Source organism: Rattus norvegicus, chromosome 14 (assembly GCF_021556685.1).
Source record: "Rattus norvegicus strain SHRSP/BbbUtx chromosome 14, alternate assembly SHRSP_T2T, whole genome shotgun sequence".
NCBI classification, from domain to species: Eukaryota; Metazoa; Chordata; class Mammalia; order Rodentia; family Muridae; genus Rattus; species Rattus norvegicus.
Genome location: NC_141547.1, coordinates 70,308,455 through 70,320,644, shown reverse-complemented (window position 1 = coordinate 70,320,644; position 12,190 = coordinate 70,308,455). Strand labels below are relative to the sequence as shown.

Sequence of the window (12,190 nt, the reverse complement as noted above, 5' to 3'; positions counted from 1 at the left end):
TGGCCATCTCCCCAGGCCAGGTTAATTCTCATTCTTTAAGTTTTTGTTTGAACTCCTCTTTAAAAGATAACCTGTTACTTGTTCTTCATGATAACCTAGTTCACTCAATTACTGGTGTCAAAGTCTATTACTCCTTTCCTTCTGGATATTAGGCTATTCATAATGTCCAGCTAGGGCTCATCTCACTACCACAGTAGAGCAGCAGCCACATATGGCTTGCCCTCTTCTATAACCCCATACATTATTTTAATCATTCATTCATTCATTCATCCATCCATCCATTCCTTTTCCCATTCACTTATACAATTCTTTTCATTACTCAAGGCAGACATTTCTATTCGGTGATCTTCTTTCTCTCTGCTACCTGCAAAGCTTAATAAGTCTGTGAGAGAGAACTTTATGTTGTAGCCATAAGACAGACAGCCCCCCATCTGTGCGCATAATATCTAGCAGTGGTGGATTCTTGAAGTACAAGATGTTAGGAGTCTCAAAGGTCCTCTTCTCTGAATCTTTGGCAAGAACCTTTTCTCTTTCTTCTCTGATCTAGAGATATAAAGGCCCTTACTGTCTCTTACACTTGTTACCCTGTGTTGAACAAAAGAGAGCAAAACTGACTGACAACATAAGTTAAATCACTGGAGAAGACAGAGGCTTTTCAAAGGCTTAGTCCATTATTTATTCAGGGTAGCATGGGACACATTGCATGTATGGTCAGAGAATAATGTGTGATAGCCTCTCTCTCACCATGTGAATCTCAGGGATAGAACTCCCAAGTCTGAGCTGCTGAGCCATCTCTTCAGCCTAAGACACAATTAGATGAAACAAGGAACAGGATGAAAAATAATAAACAGGTTTGAGAGAGAAGGTACAAGAGGAGAGGCGATGGTGTCAGTAGATCATGATAAACCAAGACTAACTCTTCCCACCTTAGTTCCACTGGACTAAAAAAGCATCCAAATCCCTTTTACTCTTTGGATTCTGGATCATCTGATTGGATATTTGCTAAAGGTCCCTGGGTAGGCTCCCAATAGCTAACTGTTTCACATAAAGCTGTCTCCTCTGTAGATAACTGTAATTACCAACTAGAATCCATTTCTTCCTTTGTCATTCAGAATAGACCTGAAGCACAGACAAAGCCAGGTGGCTTTCACAGGGCCCCTTCTACAGGATGTACAGGTGCACTATTATCTAAAAAAGATGGGAATGACAAAACATGTCAGATGTCTGCTCCATTTCCAAGTCACTTGCCCTAGAGATCCTGTAGTCCACTTGAGCTTCCCACAGAGGGACAACAGACATTGGAGAAATAAGGATTAAAGGATATCCACATGAAGTTCACCCAGGACAACAGTCTTGACCACTGGCCTCATGAATAATACAAGAGACTACAAGGAACCCCCTCTTAAATTATCCTTTACAGTGTTATCTTTGTTATAGCAGATTAACCTATACCTGAATTAACAGATAGGCTCTTATTTTCCATGTCAAAATGCAGAGGGCTGGGTTTTCTGTGACTGGATCTATGATACAGCAAAGAACTTCCCAAATGAATGTTGTCTCTTACTTAGCAGCGTACAGTAATTCTAACATTATTCCCTTTGGACTTATTAGACAGGCAAAGCAATGCACATTAAATATCACGCACACTGAATGTAGACGAGTTTTGAAGTGTCTAAAAATAAAGTCAACTCCCCTTAGGGTTTTTCTTTCCACATGTTCAGTCACCTGGAGTCAACTGCAGTCTGGCAATATTAAATAGAAAACTGTAAGAATAAATAATTCATAAATTTTAAATAGTGCCACCTTCTAGGTAATATGATCAATTATTGCACCAACCAATTTTGTCCTAACCATGTTGTCAGGCATCCTTTTGTCCAGAGTATCCACATTGTATTTGCTACTTGTCTGTTTGCCACAGAAGTCATCTTGGTTATGAGATCAGCCAAGGAAGCGTCATTAGTTTTGTTTTCAAATAACCCAGATTTTACTTAATAATGGCCACAAAGCACAAGAGACTGGCAGGTCAGCTATGTGGAAGAGAAGTTGTAGCATGTCTCCTTTAAATACAAATGTGAGGATACCACTGAAATATGGAAGAGAAAATTAGACCATGGTCACATAACTTTTAGTTTAGTACATTGGTCTAGTGTACATGTGGCCCAGTTTCATTACTAGTCATCATTATTGATCTCTTCACTTATAGACTAATTCTTATGCTGGTTGTATATGTGGGGGCACATAAAATAAATAGGGTTCATTCCCATTAGTGGTTTCAAGCGTCCACTGGGAGTCATGACAAATTTCTTTGGATGGCTGGGGGAGAGTCCTCTCCACTATGTCTATTTCCTTCTGTACATTGAGGAGCAAGCAAATGGTTTGAACTTTTGTCTCAAGTTCTATCTCCCTAATGATGCTCTCTGACTCTTCCCTGGCTCTGGTGTCCTTCCTTAAGCATCCTATGTCACTATAATGCCTCTTTTACTTGCCCAAAGTAGCACATGACCCACTTCTCTCTTTTCAGCCACCTGGTCAGAGATATCTTGTTTGTATCATTTTCACACACTGCATGCACACTCCGTGTCCATTACTGTGCTAGGTGCTAGGACTAGAAAGCCAGATGAGAAGGAATGTTAGACCTGAGTCTGAGAGAAGAAGAGAAGCACATCTGTTCAAAACAACAATATCATTTTCCACTGCCACAGGTCAGATGGTGAATGCTACCATAAAATCGCAGGGGTAGTGGCTCCAGAGTTTGTTTTGTTTGAAGGTTGGGGTTATTGTTGTTTTGGTTTTGGTTTGCTTGTGTTTGTTTTTGTAGCTCCAGTTGCTGTGTAGACCAGGTTAGACTCCTCTTTCCTTATCAGTTAATTCTTCCCAGAAATGTCCTCACAGATACATCAATTTGATGAGCAAGGTTAACCATCACACTCCCCAAAGTTGAAACTGGATGGCACACCACCATCCCTGTGCACAGAGAATCTCTAACATGCAAAAGGAAATATAGTGTGTCTGGGTTTAGTGGGCTTGAGTTCAGAGTATGCAGCAGAGAAAGGACCTCTTCTCCCCTTAGCCTTATTAACATTTTTAAAGAAAAGAGCTTACAAAATATTTCCATATTACAAAGGAAATTTTTAAAATTTAAGTTCAGACAAAACACAAGACCAAGAAACCTATAAATTCAATTAAACTGTAATTGAAAAGGCAAACAGTTATGGAAAGTCACATGGCCGAAGGGACCTTGTTATCTATTTAACTGCCTTTTTTATTTCCTTTTTATACAGGCATTGTGGTGAACGGAAGATGAGATTTAAAGTAGAACAGAAGCAGTTATCCACAAATTTGCAAAGAAAACGACCGAAGGGGGCCTTAAAAATTAAATAAATAAATAAATGAAAAATACTTGGGAATCCACACTGATTCCCTGCGGAGCTCACTTTTCTCCCTGCCTCCTTAACCAGAGGCTGTGGAGATAGCAAAGTTAATTAGAAACAGCCAAACTTCACATAATGACTAGATTTGGGGTTTCACATACAAAAAAGTTCATGCCCTCTAAGCTTCATATTCCATGGGAAAAGGAACAGGTAGGGGTGAGTGAAGGATGTGGTGTCACCCCAAACATTTGTGCCATGGCTTGCATAGAATTGGGGTATGGAGTGGGCCAGAAAGATCCTCATCCCATCAGTGAGAACAGCCATGTTTTAAGGGGAGCTTTATTTCTAGTTCAAAGGATTCCAAGAAGAGAATATGCCAAAGCAGTTTCTGAATGAAATAAGCCACACTTCCTGTCCCAGCTCCACATTCTCACTTCCCACAGGTTTGGCAGAAAAAAGAACACAAAAGACATTGACAATAATTACTTGGGCAATTAACTGAGGGTTTCCCCCTGGAAGAGACTAAAGCAGGAGCTTTGAAGAAGCCCATCCTCTCCAGCTAAGATCCCTCACTGGATCAATACTCTCATTAGCAGGAGTTCCCTGAAGTAAGTTCCCCTGTACAGAGCTGACATTTAATCTGCCTAGGGTGGCACACATGTAAACATGTAAAGAAGCAAGATCCAAGGGATGGAGGATTGGGAAAAAGTAGAAAACTGCCCAGCCTAGGCAAATAGGAGGAGGATGAAAAGCAACAATCAAATTACTTATGAGAATTAATAATTGCAGCCAAGCCACGGGGTACTCAAAGAGTTCAGGGCCTGCCTTCGAAGAAGAAAGTCCGTGCCTCTGTGGACACTGGATAATAATATCTATCATGTCATGTCCCCATCACTGGAGGAAAGATCATTGCTGTCTTGGAGTATGAGTATGGAGCTAAGAACAGCTCAGCAGGCAGCATTGAGCCTACAAGACAGGGCAGTAATCTGGTTCTATGTTTTACTTTCTCCAGAGGACTAGAGAACTCTGGCTAATAGTAAGGGCCAAGAGTTCCATGGTTGCAGGCAATTCCTCGGATGCCATTTAGAGGACAGACAAGCTCAATGGCTCTACAAAGTGCTCAGTCTCTTAGTGAGGCTGTCAGAGGATTCGTTTATACATGAGGGCTTCTTAGACATACACATTCTCGGATTCCACCCTTGACTTAGTGCCGAGTCTAGATAAAAGACCAGACATGGGAGGTGTGTAGGTGGGTTGGTTTTTTGTTTTGTTTTGTTTTTTTGTTTGTTTGTTTTGGCACAGATTCTCGTGTATCCCAAGCTGTCTTCAACATTGAAGGATGATGATGAACTTCTGATCCTTCTGCTGCTACCTGAAAGTGCTACGACTACAGGTATATCACAGGTACGTTGCACCATGACTAGTTTACCAATGCTGGGGATGGACCCCAGGGCTTTATGTTTGCTAGACAAGCTCTCTACCAACTAAGCTGCCTCCTTAGCCAATCTTTATCAACCTTGAGAAGCACCACTTAGACCAGCAGAGCAGTTACCAATGGCCAGGTAGTTCATCTGCATTGTGCTCTCACACTGAACCCAGAAAGAACGAACCAAAAATGGATTCGCTAGCACTAAAGTTTGACATCACCACGCTAAAATTAAGCTGTTTATCTGACCTTCCAAGAAATCTGGAGAGAAAGTTGCCATAGCAGCCAGATCTAGCAAACAGACCAGTTTTAGTCACCGTGCTAGGACAGGGCTCTTTGCTTTAACTCTTACAGGGAAAGATGCTTTGGAGCCAGCAGTCTATGCTCTGTTCCCCTTTTCTGCTGTCTTCAGCCTTTTGCTGTCTATAAATACACACTGGCCAAGCTACAGAGCACAGTTCTCTGATTTGTATTCTGAGAGTTGCTTCATTCATGAATCATCCTCTGTTCCAACAAACGCTGCCAAATCCGTTTTGCCTAAAGTTCTGCTTTTATCATTGGTTTTCTGATTTCTGTCCTTCCTAACCTATGCACCAGCTGAGGGGACCTTGAGAAAGCTGCCCAGCCTTCGTTTGCTTGTCTATAAAATGGGGACACTAGGTAAATAAAACTATACATATGTTTGGGGGTTGTCATAAATATAAGGTCAATTACTACACATAAAACCCTTGGAACAGTTCCCACAATGCTCTTAGTATCAATCATTGGCTGCTATTATCAGTGTTCTTGCTATTTTTGTAATGCATAAAGGCAGGGAAATTTGAGAAACACTAGATCCCAGGAAGTGGGGGGATTAAAGGATCCCTCACTGAAGTCTTTTTGAGTAGAGTTCACTCCTGCCATTAGCCCACCTCTTCCTTTGTTTCTCTTGAGCTAAAGTTGTCACACAGGATCGCAGGACATGTTCAGAAAGTAGCTGGGCTTTGAGAACAAATCTTCAAGAGGGTAAGAGTATCTCTCATCCATATATCTGTTGTACCTCTGATGGGCCCTCAGGCCTGAGAGACAAGATCCCAGCCTCCAAGCACACTAGAGATGAAGAATTGAAACACAGTTGTGTGACAGTCCGGTTCAGTACTCACAGAGAACTAAGGTGACACAGAGAACAGTGAAGAAAGGTGGTTCTCACTTACAACACCCCATAATGTGCATAACTTGCATTGTTGCTCTGGGACTCTTGAAACCTAAGAAAACATCTCTCCAAAACAGGGAACACTAAGAGAGCATTAAAAATCGTTTAAAATAATTTTTTATAAATTCCCCATTTTTCTAGACTGGCTTTTGGAAACTGGATCCACTGGCAAGAGACAAGAAATTCATCAAGCTTTGAGCAGACAGTTCTCCCAGAGCATGATGGGAAACAGAAAATATCAGCCCCAAACCAGAACAACATGGGAAAAGCCAAACAAATGCCCTGAGCAGGTCTTCTACGTTGGTGCTGATTTAAAAATCTTCTATTTTCCACTACGGTCACTTAGATAGATGGACGGACTCAGACAGAATCTCTGTAGGAGTTTTGTGAACCAAACAGAGAGAGAATGGCCTGGAGCCATGCTCAGAAATCCTTGGAGATGCAAAAGCTTGTGGAGAGAGAAAGTGGAATTTTGAGAATCGAGGAGTGGGCAGGGGAAAGACGCAAAATGAGAGAGCATCAAAAGAGGAGGGGTCTTGGAGCAGACCGAATGATGGAGAGGCCTCATAACATCTGTTTGAGCCAGTCCAAGGGAGTAGGGAAATTTGATCATGAAAATTGCAGCAGGAAGCTAGAAGGATCAAAGAAGAGAGTGGATCTAATGACCCAGCCCTAGGCTTGTAACTTCATGATGATTCTCCAAACACATAGCACAGAGAGGAAGACTCCCTGACTGGGAAAACTGTGTTCGGTAATCTCTGAGGGAAGACAGCTCCTTTGCTGTTTTTCCAAACCACATGGACCCGTCCCCCTTACACACACACACACACACACACACACACACACACACACACACACACACACACACACACCATTGCCTTCATCCTCTGGAGTCTCAATCACTCACAGAAAGGCAGTAACCCATGCGAGCAAGGCAACCTTCAAGAGGGTCTCATAAAGCACAGGTTCTTTATGGGAAAAGTAATGAAACACCTTACTGGGGAGGCAAACTTCAAAGTGTAAAAGTATTGCTCAGGCAGAGAACAAAGGAAAGCACTTCCTTCTGCAGCCAACTCATGAATACAGGCCTCTTCCATGTCGGGGCTTTTGGAAGAACGGGGTAGGGGCAGTTGTCAGTCTTGTTTTTGTTTAGCATTTAGGAATTACATAAGGCAGATGTTACTTTCAGCAAGAACACGTGTTCAGGTACCTGATAGTGTTGATTGTCAACTTGGCAGAACCTAGAATCCCCTGTGAAATGGGCCGTTTAGCACGTGTGTAGGAGATTAGCTTGATAGTACTAATTGACTTGGGAAGACCCATCCTGACTGGGTAGGACTTTTCACTGAGTAGGCAATGCTGAACTATCTAAAATGGAGAAAGCAAGATGAGCATTAGCAAGAATTCATGTATCTGAATGCTTGGCCCATAGGGAGTGACACTATTAGAAGGTGTAGCCTTGTGAAGTATGTATGACCTTGTTAGAATAAATGTGTCACTGCAGGGGGGTAAGGCTTTGAGGGCTTAAATGATCAAGTTAGGCCCAGTGTGAAACACATCCATGCGAGCAAGGCAACCTTCAAAAGGGTCTCTGCCTGGCTGCCTTCAGATCAAGATTTAGAACTCGGCTCCTCCAGCACCATGTCTGCCTTAGACACTGTCATGCTTCCTGCCCTGGAGATAATGGGACTAAATCTCTAAAAAAAATTGTCAGGCAGTCCCAATTAAATGTTGTCCTTTATAATATTGCTTTGGTCATAGTGTCTTTTAACAGCAACAGAAACCTTAAGACAGACTCCTTTTTATTTCCTTTCTTACATGCACTTTTTAGGGTATATTGAGGTTCCCTTAACACTATCCTGCATCAAGGTGGGTTTCTTTTGCTTCTGTCAGGCAGAGAGAGAGAGAGAGAGAGAAAGAGAGAGAGAGAGAGAGAAAGAGAGAGAGAGAGAGAGAGAGAGAGAGACAGACAGAGAGAGAGACGGAGAGAGAGACAGAGACAGAGACAGAGACAGAGAGACAGAGACAGACAGAGAGACAGAGACAGACAGAGACAGAGAGACAGAGACAGAGAGACAGAGGGGGGTATGTTTACTTCTAGTCCTTTCTTATTCCCAATAAGAGCATCACAGTGCAAACATTTTGAACAAAAACATTGTAGGGAAGCTATTGTAGCATCCTTAGCTCCTACTTCCTAGATCCCCATGCTTCTTTTCACTGTAGCAACAAGATTTCCCAAATATTATCAATTATCCCTTGAAGATGTAAAAGAATCCCCATTGAGAATTGTTGTTCTAGAGTATGGCTCTGTAGGATTCCAAATAAAATTTCCCAAGAGTGATCTGTCTTAGTTTTTATTCCTGTTGTCGGGACAAAAGCAACGTAAGGGAGAAAATGTTTATTCTCTAGCTGACAGTTCAAGTCACCATCCATCATGATGAAGAAACCAAGGTAGCAGAAGCTTGAAGCAATAGGACACAGCACATCTACAGTCAAAACAAGAGAGCAATGAATGCATGGGGTGGCTCTGCCCCCTTTCTCTCCTTATACCCTCCAGGATCCCAGCCAGGGAATGGGCCACCCACAGTGGGAGAGTCTTTAAACCTCACTGAGTGTAATCAAGATAATTTCACCAGAGGCCCAGCTCTCAGGCAATTCTAATCCGGGCCAAATGGAGGAATAACACTAACCATCACACTGTTCAAATGCCACTCCCTTCTCAGTGTTTTTGTTGCCACGTTGGATGGAGGGAAACCTGCTCCTAACATGCACTATTTCGCATTGTTTCTGCATCTCTCAGGGCTGAAGCCATAGGACTCTCCTGGTTTTGTTAACCTGGCCAGCACCTTCAGACAGATGTGTATATGTGTATTTCCTTTGCCAGTTCTCAACAGACACATAGATTTCAAGTGCCTCACTTCTCATTAAAGAACTAAGGAATCTCAGTGACTTGGCAGCAAAATGTTAAATAATCTCCATTGAATACAGATGCATATGTTCTCTACAGAAGTCTTTGGAGCAGTGCCCAAGTAGGAGTGAGTTAGAAAGAATCAGTTTGTTCTTAAAGGCGTTTCAGCCTAGAGAGTTATCTGGTATGAAGCCTTGGAGCATTAGAGGATGTTTGACAGGGTCTCTGAACTTCAGCACCCACCTTAGAAAAGTTCATATGATAGTCAATATCACTAGAGTATGTGTACATTTATTTATTACTCATTTTTAGGTGTCCAAGTGTTTTGCCTGAATGTGTAACTGTGTATTAAGTGCCTGCCTGGTACTCTCTGAGGCCAAAGAGGGTATTAGATTCCAGAACTAGAGTTATACACAGTCGGGAGCTATCAAATGAGTGCTGGGAATTAAACCCAGGTCCTCTGCTTTTAACCACTAGGCCACACCTTTATCCCCAAAGTATATGTACATTTTAAAACACAACAAAACCATTGACTGGAGGGGCAATTCGGCTGTTAAGACGCTGTACTGCTCTTGCAGGGGATCCAAGTTTGGTTCCTAGCACCCACACTAAGTAACTCACAACTACCTTTAACCCTGCTCCAGGGGATCTGATCTGACCTCCATGGGTACCTGGACATACATATGTGAATGAATATGTATGCATACACATACATACATGCTGAGAGGCACAGCCAGAGCATGTCAAATACAGAAGTGAATGCTAGCAGCAAACCATTGTACTAAGAATGGGACCCCCATTGAAGGAATTAGAGAAAGGATTGAAAGAGCTAAAGGGGCTTACAACCCCATAAGAACAACAATGCCAACCAACCAGAGCTCCCAGGGACTAAACCACTACCCAAAGACTATACATGGACTGACCCATGGCTCCAGCTGCATATGTAGCAGAGGATGGCCTTGTTGGCCACAATGGAAGGAGAAGCCCTTGGTCCTGCCAATGCTGGAACCCCCAGTGTAGAGGAATGTCAGAGGGCAGGGGCAGGAAGGAATGTGCTTGGGGAGGAGAACACCCTTATAGAAGAAGAGGAGGGAGATGGGATAAGAGGCTTATAAATTGAGAAATGGAATAATATTGGAAATGTAAATAAAAATATCCAATAAAAATATATGCAAAAAAAAGAAAATAGATTTTTTTCAAATGATGTATTCTGATTATGGTTTCTCCTCTCCCTTCCCCTTCCTAGTTTCTTCCTGTCTCCCCCCTCATATGGATCCTTTTTGCCTCTGGTTAAAAAATAAGAAATAATAATAATAATAATAATAATAATAATAATAATACAAATCAAAAGCAAACAAATCAGAACATGACAAAACAACCAAACAAAATAGGAGCCAAGGGAAAAAAGCATAAGAAACATATAGATGCAGGGCTGGAGAGATGGCTCAGAGGTTAAGAGCACTGACTGCTCTTCCAGAGGTCCTGAGTTCAAATCCCAGCAACCACATGGTGGCTCACAACCATCTGTAATAGAATCTGATGCCCTCTTCTGGTGTGTCTGAAGATAGCTACAGTGTACTCATCTATAATAAATAAATAAATCTTTAAAAAAAAAAAGAAACATATAGATGCAGAGACACACATGTGTTTACACTCAAGAATCCCATACAAACTCAAAACCAAAACAGGACCTGTAAGGTATGCAAAGGGTGTTTTTAAAAAATAAAAAGACTTCAAGTGAGCTACAACATGCATACACACGTTTAAGTATAATAGAAAACTGTAGAAGATACTTATTATGAGCTAAATCCAACCCCTGAATCTTTACTGGATGTGTGACCTTAGCCAAGTCAGAGCTCAGGGTCTGCTCCAAAATGATATTGTGGGATAAGAGAATTGATCACGCCATTGCTCCCAGCCCAGATTGGCAGAAAAGTCTATCAGAAAACAGATGTGTGATCCTTTTAGAATGTCAACAACAGCTGAAGGGAAGCAGTGTGTTCATGAACAAAACCAACCCTCTATTTAGCTGACCCACTCCTCTATGATTGGCATTCTTCATCCAGGAAGTGAGGGGACCTTTGGGACATGAGGCATCTGGTGATGACCCGTATGCCACAGGGAAACAGAAGCACGGGCTGTAGGGTGCATAACTTAGATGGCTTGTGCCTCTCCTCTGAATCCCCATGACAGTTGGATGCAGATCTGTAAGACCTATATGGGGCAGAATGCTCCTTAGTAAAGCAGGCTCTTGCCACTTGAGAATCCATCAAGTCTATGGGTGTTTCCAAATGAAAGGAGATAGGTAAATGCCAAGTCACTTCCCTGCTCTGTCTCTCCATGGCCCACTTCTTGAGAAGAAAGTGTTCCTTCCTCTTCCATATCTGAGTCAGCCTCACTGGTGTCTCTCTGACTCCCAAGACTGCATCCTTCTCTCTCTGGTCACCGCCCTCACACAACAAACCTCGCTCTTTGTTATCCACTTTATCACAGACACAAGACAGTGGTAGGGAGCAAATATCTGCTGAAGTTGGGGAGACCGCTAAGAAGTTCTATATAGAGCAGAAAATAGCTTCAATTGAACTGTTAAACACTGAACAAGAAAGGCATGTTGCAACCCGTGCTGTGGAGCACCAGGTCACTTTGTCATTGCTGTCTTTGTTAGCGCCCCAAGAAGCCACATACTTCATCTCATACTCTAAGCTTCCAGACCCCAGAAACTTCCTGTCTTACCTGCATGTCTGCACTGTGCTCATCATGACCCCTTCAATGAGCTGAGTGATATAGGAAGGGCATTAGAGGGAGCTTGCCTTCACCAACTAATATGTCTACTCATTCCTTAAAACCACAGACTTGTTTATGCAAGTCTATCTTTTTACAGACAGCACATCCCATTTTCCTCATAACTTTGTCCACTCATTCTCTGCAATTAAAAAAAATAGATATTTGCCATCCATGATGGCACACACTTTTTTTTTCTTTTTTTTTTTTTTATTAACTTGAGTATTTCTTATATACATTTCAAGTGTTATTCCCTTTCCCGATTTCCGGACAAACATCACCCTCCCCCCTCCCCTTCCTTATGGGTGTTCCCCTCCCAAACCTCCCCCCATTGCCACCCTCCCCGCATAGTCTAGTTCACTGGGGGTTCAGTCTTAGCAGGACCCAGGGCTTCCCCTTCCACTGGTGCTCTTACTAGGATATTCATTGCTACCTATGGGGACAGAGTCCAGGGTCAGTCCATGTATAGTCTTTAGGTAGTGGCTTAGTCCCTGGAAGCTCTGGTTGCTTGA

At 42.4% G+C, this 12,190-nt stretch overlaps 1 long non-coding RNA gene across 5 annotated transcripts in view; it reads right to left on the bottom strand.

Annotated features, from left to right (window-relative positions):
• Positions 1 to 11,727, bottom strand: part of LOC120096620 (uncharacterized) — a 134,530-nt gene extending 122,803 nt beyond the window's left edge. Inside the window, exon 1 of one of the 5 annotated variants that reach the window (XR_015637454.1) lies at positions 11,631 to 11,727. This is a non-coding gene — a long non-coding RNA (uncharacterized LOC120096620). The remainder of the gene's footprint in view (positions 1 to 11,630) is intronic. The other 4 variants (XR_015637457.1, XR_015637458.1, XR_015637456.1 and 1 more) reach the window with 4 other exon arrangements.
• Positions 11,728 to 12,190: the final 463 nt, after the last annotated feature.